The following is a 13857-nucleotide window of genomic DNA, read 5'->3' as shown; positions in this document are numbered from 1 at the left end:
TTTATTTATTTATTGAGAGAGCGAGCGAGAGAGAGAGAGAGGACCAGCAGGTGAGGGGCAGAGAGAGAGGGAGACACAGAATCTGAAACAGGCTCCAGGCTCCAAGCTGTCAGCACAGAGCCTGACACGGGGCTCAAACCCATGGACCGCAAGATCATGACCTGAGCCGAAGTCGGATGCTCAACTGACTCAGCCACGCGGGCACCCCCCCCCCCCCACCCCCAGTAAATAATTCTTGAATGAACAGACACACAGGAAAATGCAAGAAGTTTATGGGAACACACAACCAAAGCATCTACTCTCTATAGCCACCACTGATTTTAAAAGAAGCTCATGGTTGCACCTGCAGCTTCCAGGTAAAGCACAGAGGGGCATGTGCCTGCATGTTCTTGCACACAGTAGATGTTTAATAAATGGCCACTGAATGATCTCCTAGGTGCGTAGCCCTGCAGCCCACCCAGTGTGATGGTTGGGGACAGACCCAGAATTGGGGAGCTGGCTGCCTTTTCTGTGGAACAGGATGTGTAGACGTGGCTCCAGGATGCATCTCTGTGGAATGCGGTTGCTAATACAAATGAACTTCCTCACGTCACAAGGCATCTATTATGTGAACAGTTGGATGACTCACTGTGGGCCTGGGCGGGCTCTCAAGGGGAGTTTCATAGCCGCGGTTACGTTTCAGGCTTCCCTTCAGAGAATGGCTTTTCTCCACAAAAAAGACTCTTAATAAGAAAGATAATAATAGCTAGCACTTTCCAGGTGCCTGACACTGTTCAAAGGGATTAACCCATGGAATCCTCATTACATCCCATGAGGGCAGTATTAACATGATCCCCATGGCGCTGAGACTCAGGGAGGAAAAATACCTTTTGGGTTCCCAGCCAGTGAGGAAGAGAGTTGGTATTCTGGCCACGGTCTCTCACTCCAGAGCTTAGGCTCTTCACGCCATACAGTCTCCTTTCTCTCCGTAGTACTGAGTTTAAAACAGTATTTCATTAATTTGCACACGGTACCTCAGTGAAAAATAAAATCAACTTTCTTCCTTCCCCTGAAGCAGTCACAGAAGCAGAAGCAGCCACTGTGGCCTGTCTCCTTTCAGAAAGTCTCTGTGTATGTACGACTACTGTATAAATGCTGGCCAGTCTCTCATCAACACCGAGGGCAGCAGACCACAGTCCACGGGCCATATTTGGCTCCACTGCCTGTTTCTGTAGGACCCAGGCTTTTACACTTTTACATTTTTAACGGTTGAAAAAAAATCAAAAGAACATTTCATGACGTGTGAAATCACACGGCCTTTGGGCTTCCGCATCCATGAATAAAGTTTTACTGAAACACAGCCAAGCTCCTTTGGTTATGTATGGTGTGTGGCTGCGTCCACGCCGACAGCAGAGGTGAGCAGTTGCGACAGAGACCACATGGCCCCCAGACTTAAAGTATTTACTCTCTGGGGGCTCTTCGGAAAGGGTTTACTGATCCTTGCACCACATGCTTTCCTTCAATAGTGTGTCGTAGAGCACTTTCCTTGCAAGGTGACTATGTTCCCTTCCCCCTCACCCATTTGTTTCATGGAGACAGCCGGGCTGCAAATTGTGGGCCAAGCTCAGGTGTGCGGCAGGAGGTGGGTTGGTTGGTGCATCCACTCACGCTCACCCTAAGCATTTCTTGGGCACCAGCTGCGTGGCAGGCTCCCGGTTGGCAGCCACAGCAGGTCTGGGCCTGCGCTCGGGAATCCACAGGCACGTGGGGGAGTCAGACATTCTCAGGCAGTCCCACCCAAGGATGCATTCCGGTGCCTTCTCTGACCCTCTCTGTCCATTACTCCTGCTTTGTTTTTACTTGTGACCCTTTTTAAAAATTAGACCATGCATTTATATGCTTGAAAAGTCCACCTGTGTGTGTGTGTGTGTGTGTGTGTGTGTGTGGACACACAGTGACAGGTCTTTCTCTGCTACTCCTTTTCCTGCTTGCCTTGTTCCTCCACCCCTTAAGCAATCATTTGTATTAGTTTTTGCATATCCTTCTAAAGTGTTTTAATGCAAATACTGATAATCTATTTTTATACCCCTTTTCCTTATACAAAATGTAGCAAACACCCTATCCTACACTTTGCAGTTTTTTGTTTCTTTTTTTAAATCTCTGTTTATCCAGTCCAGTGGTTGAACACTAGGGGTTAATTAGGGGAGAGAGAAAGGTGTGTATTGAGGAAGAGCATGTATTGAGAAAACAGCATGAACAGCATGTGTGGAGGTCCTGGGGAGTGTGGCTTCCTCCAGGTAGAGGGAGGGCCTGTGAGCTAAAGCAAAGGAGGAGGGCCCTGTTCTGTCTGCCAGGGCCTGAAGGTCGAGGGAGGAACTGTGGCCTTGATTCTAGGAGCACCTGGGTGTGAGGTTCTGCTCTGTTTCCTTACATGCCCTGCTTTTCTCTGTGGCCAAGTGCATATGGCCTTTATCACGTGTGGCAAAGGAGAGGCCAAGAATGTCCTTGAGATCAGGTTATTGACTGTGGTTGATAATGAAAGAAAATTTCTCTTGTAAGCTCTTCCTAGGAGTTGTGATCTAGCATCTAGTGGTTTGCAGGCCTGTGCCTCTGGCCTCAAGGGTCCTTACCAATCATGTGACACAGGACAAGTCCATCACCTCTCATCTTTTCAGTAGACACAGTCACGATGCCAACCACAGGGGTTTTTGGAGGGTGACACACACACCGTGCTCAGTTCCGAGGTTGCTACATAGTAAATGCTCAATATGTGGTAATGAGGGCTTCATTTATTTTTATAGGCTTGACTTGGGCTCACACTTAACATAGCTCACAACGAAGACTTTTGATTTGGGAGCCTGATCACCTGGATACTGATAACCCCTCTCTGCCAGTTACTGTCTACGTTGGGCAAGTAACGTAACCCCTGCGTCTTGGTTCTTTGCTGAGGAGGAAAGGAGTTAACATTTGTATTGCACTTAAAATAGTGCATGCAAGTAGTGACCTCAGTGGATGCCAGCTATTATTATTATTATTGTTACTGCACACACTCTGCTTTCCGTCAGAGTCTCTACATGAGACTCTGGGGAACTTAATGTCAGTGATAGCAGTGCCACCATCATTTCAGGGAAACAGTGCCCTTTGTTACCATTAGCACCTCACCACTTCCAAAAAACACCCTTCTACAAATACCTGGAGCAAAGGATTGTCAAGAATGGTAATTCCACTAGACTTCTCTTTATATGTCATGGGCCATATAAAACCACGTGACTGCCCTTAACTGCAAGGACGGCTGGGAAATCTAGAGTTTTCCTAATTGTCTCTCCCAGTAGAATAGAAATGCGTTATCACAGGGGTGCTCCGTAAGTATTTGCAAGTCTAACCATCAGGAGGGGCTCTCCTCCCAGCATATGACACACGTCCACGTCCACATTGTTGGGGTTGATTTGCAGAAAGTAACCTATGGATTGTGGCAGAACTCCTGGCCTCCAGCCTGAAGTGCTGGAGGAAAGTTTGTGAGGGACACAGTTCTAAAGCCCCTTGAGTTGTATCCGTCTAATCAGGGCAACAATTATACCTCCTAGATCAAAGTCGAGAGGCAGGCTCTGGGGAAGAGTGCCTAGAGCAGCTGGAGAAAGGCTGCAGAACCGGTTTTTTTTTTTTTCCGTGCAGGTCTGTTTACCTACTTGCCTGTTTGCCTAGAGGACCATCCCATTGGCTCCTAGAGGCCTTCCAGGTCATCACCTCCCTTGGGCTGGGCCTCTTTTTGCAGATGGCTGGGCCCCCTTGGGCCAGGGAGTGCCTACTGTGTGTCAGGGCACTGTCCAGGGTGCTGGAGATAACAATAAGTAACACTGTGCACCGACCATGTGCCAGGCATTGCAGGTGCTTGGTTAACTCAGTTAACCCTCTCAGCAGCCCCAAGAGATGGGTCTGCATTAGGCCCATTACAGACATGTGAAAAAGCAAGTCTTGATTAAAAAAAACAAAAAAACAAAAAACGGGGTTCCTGGGTGGCTCAGTTGTTTGGGTGTCTGGCTCTTGGTTTCAGTTCAGGTAGTAATCTTACAATTCGTGGGATTGAGCCCCGTGTCAGGTGCTGTACTGACAGTGTGGAGCCTGCTTGGAATTCTCACCTTCTCTGCCCCTCTGCAGCTTGAGCTCTTGTTCTCTCTCTCAAAATAAATAAACTTAAAAAAATCAAAATAAAACCCTTACTTTTCATAATGTTCATTTTTTTAAATTGAATATCTGGTATTTCAGAATAACATGAACCTTTTTATTGATGGCTTATTTTGTTAGCCTAATTTTTTTTTTTAGTATTTATTTATTTATTTATTTTGAGAGAAAGAGGGTGGGGGGAGAGAGAGAGAGACTATGAATGAGCCAGGGAGGGGCAGAGAGAGAGGGGACAGAGGATCTGAAGCTGGTTCTCTGCTGACAAGAGAGAGCCCAATGCGGGACTAGAACTCCTGAAACATGAGATCATGACCTGAGCCGAAGTCGGATCCTTACCCAACTGAGCCACCCAGGTGCCCCTAGCCTGATTTTTTTTTAATAGTGTTTGCTTTTCAGAGCACTTTCAGATTCATAGCACAATGGAGGATACCCCCTACCCATGCACGGTATGGGGGTGCATACTTACCCCACCCATGCATGGACCTCCCCTGTTATCAACATCATCCACCAAAGTGGTACATTATTACAATTGATGAACCTACACAGACATGGCGTCATCACCCAGAGTTCATAGTTTACAGACTCTTGGGGTACATTCTGTGAGTTTGGACAAATGTATAATGACACATACCCACCATTGTAGTACGATACAGAGTAGTTTCACTGCCCTAAAAATCCTGTGTGCTCCACCAGTTCATCCTTTCCTCCTCCTAACCCCTGGTAATCATCAGTCTCTTTGCTGCCTCCATTGTTTTGCCTTTCCCAGGATGTTGTATGATTGGAATAATACAGTATGTAGCCTTTCCAGATTGGCTTCTTTCACTTAGTAAATACACTTAAGGTTTCTCTATGTCTTTTTACGGCGTGAGTAATGTTCCACTGTTTGGATGTACCAGAGTTTATCCGTTCATCTACTGAAGGACGTCTTGGTTACTTCCAGCTTTTGGAAATTATGAATAAAGTTGCTATACACATCTCTGTGTAGGTTTTTACATGAACAGAAATTTCTAACTCCTTTGGGTAAATACCAAGGAGCATGATTGCTAGATCGAATGGTAAGAGTATGTTTACTTTTATAAGAAACCACCAAATTGTCTTCCAAAGTGGCTGTACCATTTTGCATTACCATTAGCAGTGAATGGGAGTTCCTGTTTTCCCACATCCTCACAAGCATTTGGTGTCAGTGTTCTGGATTTGGCCATTCTACTATGTTCTGGATTTGGCCATTCTACTAGGTGTGTGGTGGTATCTCGCTGTTGTTTCTAAGTAAGCTCTATGCTCATCATGGGACTTGAACTCATGACCCCGAGAGTCACATACTCTACTGACTGAGCTAAGCAGGTGCCCCTCTTGTTTTAATTTGCATTTCCCTGTTGAATATAATGTGGAGCATCTTTTCATATGCTTGTTTGTCATCTGTGTATCTTCTTTGGTGAAATGTCTGTTAAGATATTTGGCCCATTAAGGGCGCCTGGGTGGCTCAGTCAGTTAAGCGTCCGACTTTGGTTCAGGTCATGGTCTCATGGTTTGTGAGTTCGAGCCCCACGTCAGGCTCTTTGCTGACAGCTGGGAGCATGGAGCCTGCTTTGGATTCTGTGTCCCTCTCTCTCTGCCCCTCCCCGACTTGTGCTGTGTCTCTCTCTGTCTATCAAAAATAAATAAACGTAAAAAAATAAATTAAAAAAAGATATTTGGCCCATTTTTTAAATCTTTTGCAAATATTTTCTCATAATCTGTGGCTTGTCTTCTCATTCTCTTGACATTGTCTTTAACAGAGCAGAAGTTTTGAATTTTAGTGAAGCCCAGTTTCTCAACTCTTTTTTTCATGGATTATGCCTTTGGTGTTGTATCTAAAAAATGATCACTATACCCAAGGTCATCTAGGTTTTCCCCTGTGTTATCTTCTAGGAGTTTTAGGATTTTTTGTTTTACATTTAAGTCTGTGAACGGTCCCTTTTGCATTAACTTTTGCAAAAGATGTAAGGTCTGTGTCTAGATTCGTTTTTCTGCGTGTGAATGTTCAGTTCCAGCACCATTTGTCTAAAAGATTATCTTTGCTCTGTTGTGTCATCTTTGCTCCTTTGTCAAAGATCAGTTGACTGTACTTATGTGGGTCTATTCAGTTCCATTAATCTATTTGTCTGTTCTTTTACCAATACTACACTGTGTTAACTACTGTAGCTTTGGTTTTTGTTGTTGTTTAATTTTTCTTTTAATATTTATTTTTTGAGAGAGCATGAGTTGGGGTTGGGGCAGAGAGAGAGGGAGACACAGAATCCAAAGCAAGTTCCAGGCTCTGAACTGACAGCACACAGCCCGACTCAGGGCTCGAACTCACAAACCATGAGATCATGACCTGAGCCAAAGTTGGATGCTTAACTGACAGAGCCACCCAGGCGCCCCTTAACTACTGTAGATTTGTAATTGGGTATTATCAGTCCTCTGACTTTGCTCTTCTTCTTCAATATTGTTTTGGCTATTCTTTTTTTTTTTTTTTTTTTTTTTTTCTCTCTCTTTTTTTTTTTTTTTGAAATTTACTGTCAAATTGGTTTCCATACAACACCCAGTGCTCATCCCAAAAGGTGCTGTTTTGGCTATTCTAGGGCTTTTGCTCTCCATGTAAACTTTAGAATCATTTTGTCAATATTCAGAATCACTGGGATTACATTGAATCTACAGATTAAGTGGGAAAGAACTGATATCTCTTTTTTTTTTTTTTTTTTTTTTGAGATGAGGTTTCACTGTGGTGCCCAGGCTGAAGGCACTGGCTGTTCATAGGCATGATCCCACTACTGACTAGCACAGGAATTTTGACCCTGCTCCATTTCCAACCTGGGTTGATTCACCCCTCCTTAGGCAATCTAATGCTCCCCTGCTCCTGGGAGGTCACTGTACTGATGCTGAACTTAGTGCTAACACCCAGTGGGCATCCTCATGCCTCAGCCTCCCGAGTAGCTAGTACTACAGGCATGCGCCCACCACGCCTGGCTGGAAAGAACAGATACCTTGACAACACTGAATCTTCCTATTTATGAACATAGAATATCTCTCCATTTATTTAGTTCTTTGATATCTTCCATCAGAATTTTATAGTTTTCCTCTTGTACATATTTTGTTAGATTTATACCTAAGTATCTCATTTTGAGGGATGCCAGTGTACCAAGGTATTGAGTTTTTAATTTCAAATTCCACTTTTTCATTGCTGGCATATAGGAAAGCAATTGAGTTTTTATATTGACCTTGTATCCTACAGCCTCGCTATAATCAACTATTCCAGGAGCTTTGTGTTTTCTTTTGGTTTTTATTTGATTCTTTTGGTTTTTATTTGATTCTTTAGGATTTTCTACACTTACGATCATGTCATCTGTGAACAAAGACAGTTTTATTTCTTCCTTTCCAATCTGTATACCTTTTATTTCCTTTTCTTGTCTTATTGCATTAGCTAGGACTTCCAGCATGATGTTGAAAAGTAGTGGTGAGAAGGGGCATCCTTGCCTTGTTCCTGATGTTAGTGGGAAAGCTTTGAACTTTTCAAATCAACTACAATGTTACTGGGGCACATGGGTGGTTCAGTTGAGCATTCAGCTTCAGCTCACGTCATGATCTCATGGTTCATGGGATCGAGCCCTGTGTCAGGGTTTGTGCTGACAGTGCAGAGCCTGCTTCGAATTCTCTGTCTCTCCCTCTCTCTCTGCCCCTCCCCCACTCATGTGCATGCACTCACTCTCTCAAAAATAAATAAACATTAAACATTTTTTAAAAAATTAACTAAGATGTCATAGACTTTTTTTTTCATTCATTAGTTCACCTAAGCCAAATGTTTGGAAGGTGGGGACCTTGCATCCACATCCCTTAGCCCAATTCTGACCACGCGATAGGTTTTAAAAACATTTCTGAATGAATAAGTGAATGATGCACGTGGTACAGTGAACAGCTAAACAGAACTTACATGGAGTATCTTCTGGGCAGATGTCAAATCAGGGTTAGAGAGGCACTTAGAGAGGTGGAGGGCAGTGACTGAAAGCAGACTCGAGCCATGGGCTGAGGTTCAAATCTGCAGCTTACTTGCAGGGCAGTGCCCTTTTCGGGACTTCGGCGTTCTCATCTGTGAAGTGGGGATAATAATAGGACCTACCCCTGAGGTGGCTGTGAGGGTTAAAAGAGTTGGAATTGTCAAGTGTCTGTCTCACAGGCACATGTGTAAGAGTTATCTATTGCTAGTGGGCCTTGTGTGGTAGTTTCGAACAAGAAGAGTGATTGAGTTTTAGCTTCAAATATGTGGAGTAACAGCAAGCTCGATTCCAGGGGAAGGTGAAGCTCAATCCAGTTCAACCAGTGACTTCAGCCAAAAACAGCTGTCCAGCAATGATCTTGTATTTTATATATAAAATATAAAATTTTATACCCAACTCTGATCAACAAATTTGCTTAGTACAGATCTGGTTATAGAGGTGGAATTTGTGGAGTTGTGAGCAACTATGTGTGCTTTGTGGGAGAAGCTGGGAGAAAGATACAGCTGGGCTGAGTCTCCTGAGAATAATGAGTCACTTTCTCAGATGCCCTGTTTTTCCAGTCTCAGGGAGCACTGCCATAAGCCCTGTGCAGGGGTGGCCTGGGCAATGGTTAAGGGCCCTGCGATGCATTTGCTCCTTTACTAAATTGTGACCTTGGGCAAGTGACATCACTTTCTCAAGCCTTGGTATCTGTCTCCGTAAAATGAAGAACAAGTTCATCACAGGCTTATTAGTGAGCCTTGAACTAGTGAAGCACCTTGTACAGTTCCTGGCACATAGTAAGTGTGCATTAAAGCTGCATTAATATTATTGTAATTGTTTTTGTTATTTTTATTGTTCTTTGGTTGCTGTGGAATATGGCTGGTCCCATACTCCACAAATAGAGTTTACAACTCTAGCAAACTAGAGCCTGTTGTTCTGGTGAACCCTTCCGAAGAGAGTCATCATTTCCTTAAACTGACTAGAAATAAAGATTCATGTATTCATTCAGCAATATTTAGAGGGCTTCTGCTCTGTGTCAGACACTCAACTAAAAGAGGATACTGTGTGATATGAGCAATTGGTGAGAGAGGTACCTTAGTGGGGTTAGGAAGCACCTGTCTAAGGAAGTGACATTTGATATGAGATTTGAAGGATGAAAAGGGGCCAGCCATGCAAAAAGTTGAGAAAAGAGGGTTCCTGGCAGAAAGGACAGCAGGTACAAAGGCCCTGAGGTAGGAACGAGTTTGGCAAGTTGGAGGAACAGAGAAGAGGCTGGCATGGCTTGAGTTGGATGAACAAGATTGAGAATGTGATGGGAGAAGTTTGTAGGCCCTGAGTTTGCTCCCTGAAGCCTCCACTTTCTCCCATCCATGAGAGTGTTTGGAGGAAAGGGCTGTGGGAGGCTGATTTTGGCATCTGGGAAGAGGTGTGAGGGGACCAGAGGCCTGGCACCTGCCTTGCTCCAACTTTCTGAAGGCCCTTACTCAGAGACTCCAGTCCATGAGGAAAAGACCCTTCACCCCAGAGCTAGGTTCCCTGATTTAAAACACATTTTTTTTAATGTTTTTATTTACTTTTGAGAGAGAGAGTGTGAATGGGGGAGGGGCAGAGAGGGAGGGAGACACAGAATCCAAAGCAGGCTCCAGGCTGTGAGCTGTCAGCACAGAGCCTGACACGGGGCTCGAACCCACGAACCACGAGATCATGACCTGAGCCGAAGTTGGACGCTCGACCAACTGAGCCACCCAGGCACCCCCTAGGTTCTCTGATTTTTTTAGACAATAGTGTGGTTTACATTTTTATCCCAAAGGTGGTGGCTCAGCTGTGCTTTTTTTTTTTTTTTTTTTAATTATTTTGAGAGAGTGAGAGAGAGAATCCCAAGCAGGCTCTACACTGTCAGCACAGGGCCCTATGTGGGGCTCGAACTCATGAACCATGAGATCATGACCTGAGCCAAAATCAAGAGTTGGACACTTAATTGACTGAGCCACCCAGGCGCCCCAAGCCCAGCTGTGCTTTGATGCTCTGTGTCTGAAGCCTACTTTCTTCTTCCCCAAAGTAGGACAACCGAAAGCTAGCTGCCCTGGCAAAGTGCCAGAGAACAGCGCAGCCAAATAGAGCCTGTTTCTTGGGGGGGGGGGGGGGGGGGGGGGGGGGCAGGGAGGGGAGAGGCGGGGATTAATGAGCTCTTTCCTTTGTGCCAGAGGTAAGGAAGGTATTAAAATACCAAGGCTTGGTACAATAGAGCAGCAGGTAGACTCCTAGACTTGGGTTTCAGCTCTGACTTCCCCACTTCCCCACCCATGGGACCTTGGGCAAATGATTTACCTGTGCCTTGCCTTTGCTTTCTCGTCTGTAGAATGGGGACAGTAGTTCCCGTGCTTAGAAAAGTGCACACAGGAAGTGCTGTCTATAATTATCATCACCTTGCGATTTTACGTCACAGTGAGATGAAGTCCTCTTTCCTCTAGTTGTTCATGAACAGTTACGATGCTTGGATTTGACTCCTGTTTCTCCGCATCGGCCAGATTCTTGCGCAGAAGCTTGGTGTCTGGTAGACAGCCAGGTCTCTGGTGCCAGAAGCAGCTCTGCCCCTGGGTGGTGGGGCGGGAGGTGGAGGGGTGGAACAGGTTATTTGATGCCAAGAAGCTGAGGGTTGATGGGATATCTGTCGCTAGAGATCGAGGGCTGTGTGGAACCTCCACCCTCCACAGTGGCTGCTCCCTCCAAAGGGCCAAAGGGCCAAAGACCCAGGAATGGAGATTTTCTCAGAGCTCCCTCATTTGCATTCACTGAATGTACCTGAGAACCACCTAGGAATCTTGCTAAAATGCAGATTCTGACTCATCGGGTCTGGGGAAGGACCGAGGGCCTGTGTATCCAAGGAGCTCCCAAGGGATACCAATGCTGCCAAATGCCCCTGCTCCTTGGACCACAGCTCCTCCCACTGGACCCCTCTCACTGAATCCAGTCTGCATTTTCACCAAATCCCTTGATGATTCACTATTTTTTTTTGACTTTGAGAGCCTAGATCCAGGGTTTCTCAACCTCAACACTGTTGGCCTTTTGGGTGGGATCATTCTTTGTGTTGGGGGCTGTCCTGTGCACTGTGGGACTGACCACTGACCACGGGATGCGAGTAGCAGCAGTGCCCCGCCCCCACTCGTGACCATCGAAAGTGTCTGCACATGTTCTCTGGGGTAGGGGTGGCAAATCACCCCCAGATGAGAACCAGTGGTCCAAAGCCCTCAAACCTAGCTGTGCCCACAGATGCAGCAGAGGTCGTGGCTACTTTCATTCTGGGTGGAGTCAGGATCCACACCAAGCCTTCCTACTCAGGACGCATTCTTTAACTTGTTAATGTCACCGCTCATTGGCGCAGCACATCCAGGCTGGGCCTTGGGTTTCCACCCACCCAGTGAAGGTGCTAGGTCCTTACTGAGCCAGCCTTAGAGACGAGGATTTGGGGTTCACTGCTGTGTTTGTTGATGTTGCTTAGAAAGACAACCATGGGGGCCACCCACCTGGCCTCTTGTTTGGCCTGGTGCCTGCACATGATTAGAGCTCCTATGTTTACTTAAGGTTCTGTGTGACGGGGTCCGGGAGGCACCTTCTCTGGTGTGTCCTCTGCAGAATTCTAGAGTGGTGTCGGCTCCTGTTTCTGTCACTGCTGAGCCACCCTGGAGTGTTTCTGAGTCATTTTATACCACATCTTGATCTCTGTGACCAGATGGACTAGATCACCAGACGCCTGGGGACAGAGATAGAGGCATCTTCTTTTGGTTTGTCAGGTCTGGCAGGTGGTAGGTGCTCTTGTTAAATAGATCTGAGGGCCTCATTCAGTCACTGGATGTCTCTTTGGGGGGCCTCTGGTGTGGCAGGCACCACCTTGGGCACAGCATGAAAGGGGAAAGCAGCAAATTGAGACAATCAGAGGGTTCTCTTCACACAAGACCCTGATCATGGAGGGAGTGTTTATTGAATTCCATCTCCTGCCAAGTCCCGGGGGTCTGGAACACTAGCCTCACCTTCATGGAGCTTTCTGTTTGGTCTGGGGGTATGGATGAAGTATAAACATATAAACAACCAAACAAGCCAGATAATTGCAAGTGGACTATAATTACTGCTGTCTCATGGCTGGTCAGCAGGTCTTTTGAGAGAGTCTGCTTTTTCTTGATGTGTAGCTGGTGGGTGATCGCAGGGTCTCAGAGGCCCAGTGGACATCTCTACCCACCTAAGGGGTGGGAGTATGTTTTATTGGGTCACTCACACTAATAGTAGCAAACGTTTATATAGTTCTGAGTGCCAGGGCCGATTCTAAGTGTTTTAAATTCCCACAACTTTATGATGTTGGTTCTATCATTATTCCCCTTTAACAGATGAGGAAACTGAGGCACAGGGAGGGGAGATAACTTACCTTGAGATCCCACAGCTGGTAAATGGCAAAGCTGGGATTTGAACCTAAGCCCTCTGTCTTTAGAGTCCTTGCCCTTATGCACTCTGTGAACGCATTAGGCATTTGGACGGGACCAAGATGGCTCACTGGTCGATCTGTCTGGAGACCGGAGGAAGGCTCTGCTGGTGCAGAAAGGGGAGCACCAGTGGCAGACCTTCAGGGAAGAAACACCTCCTCACACCCCCAGAGCAAAGGTCATGGAGCAAAACCTAACAGAAGGGAAAGGGAGAGAGCAGTGTCACTGGTCAGTTACCATCACCCTGGAAAGACCTGGCCTGGTTCCTGGAGCTCCCCTGCAACATGAGTTCAGTGGGTCCATTGCTGAGGAGGGGGATGTGCTGATAGCTTCCTGGAGACCGTGCAGAGTAGCAGTTACCAGGAAAAGTGTGGCTGCTGAACTCTGTACTGCGCTGTGCTACCCTGTTACAGAGAAGACGGTCCACCCCATTTTCTCAGAGCTAGAGACTGATTTCTGTTAGGGGCTTGCTGGGAACAGGGAGATCTGGGATGGAGGTTGGGTATGAGGCTGTGAAGTCTTGTAGCCAATGGCTTCGGAGTCACACCGTAGGTAACTTTTTCCTGACTCCACCCTATACTAGCTGTGTGACCTTGGGCAGGTGACTTCCCCTCTCTGAGCTTCAGGCTCTTTGTTTTTAAAATACCTACATTATTGAGCTGTATGTGTATGGGAGTGGTGGTGTCAGTTCACTGAGGTCATCTTACGTGAAGTGTTTAGTCCAGAACTTGGCACTCCATGAGCACTCAGTACACGAGAGAGATTATGCTGTGGGAGGTAGTGTCACCAAGTGCTTAAGGCAGGGCCTCTGGAACCACCACTCCCAGCTCATTGGCCTTGGGCCACTGGCTTTAGCCTCCATGCGACTGCATTTCCTTATCCTAAAACAAGGGTAATGTTAGTCCCCTCCTCATAAGGATGCTGTGAGCATTCAGTGAGTCAGTACTTGTGAAGCATTTAGCACACGTTAGCACATGGGCTGACACTCATGGTAAGCCCCGTAAGCACGGGCTGTCATGATGGCGATCAATTAAGAACGTGAGCGTGAGGCCTAGCAACTAGGTGAGGAGAAACCTTCCACTGAATTATGTTATGAATGGGTTGGTTTTAGAAAACTACAGTTTGGTCAGCCTGCTCTCCTTTGGGCACGAGGGATGGCGACGTGAGGTTCTGTTTGGTTGTATCAGAGACTCTTGTCCTCCTTTCGGAGGAGAGTTGGCCTCTCGGGGCTG

General features: G+C 46.3%; 1 protein-coding gene across 6 annotated transcripts in view; it reads left to right on the top strand.

Annotated features, from left to right (window-relative positions):
- SIPA1L3 (signal induced proliferation associated 1 like 3) overlaps window positions 1-13857 on the top strand; it is a 237245-nt gene that overhangs the window by 52988 nt on the left and 170400 nt on the right. The gene's annotated exons all lie outside the window — the stretch shown is intronic.

This window comes from Panthera leo, chromosome E2, assembly GCF_018350215.1.
Source record: "Panthera leo isolate Ple1 chromosome E2, P.leo_Ple1_pat1.1, whole genome shotgun sequence".
NCBI lineage: Eukaryota > Metazoa > Chordata > Mammalia > Carnivora > Felidae > Panthera > Panthera leo.
The sequence above is the reverse complement of the archived record's forward strand: the minus strand, read 5'-3'. Positions and strand labels throughout refer to the sequence as shown.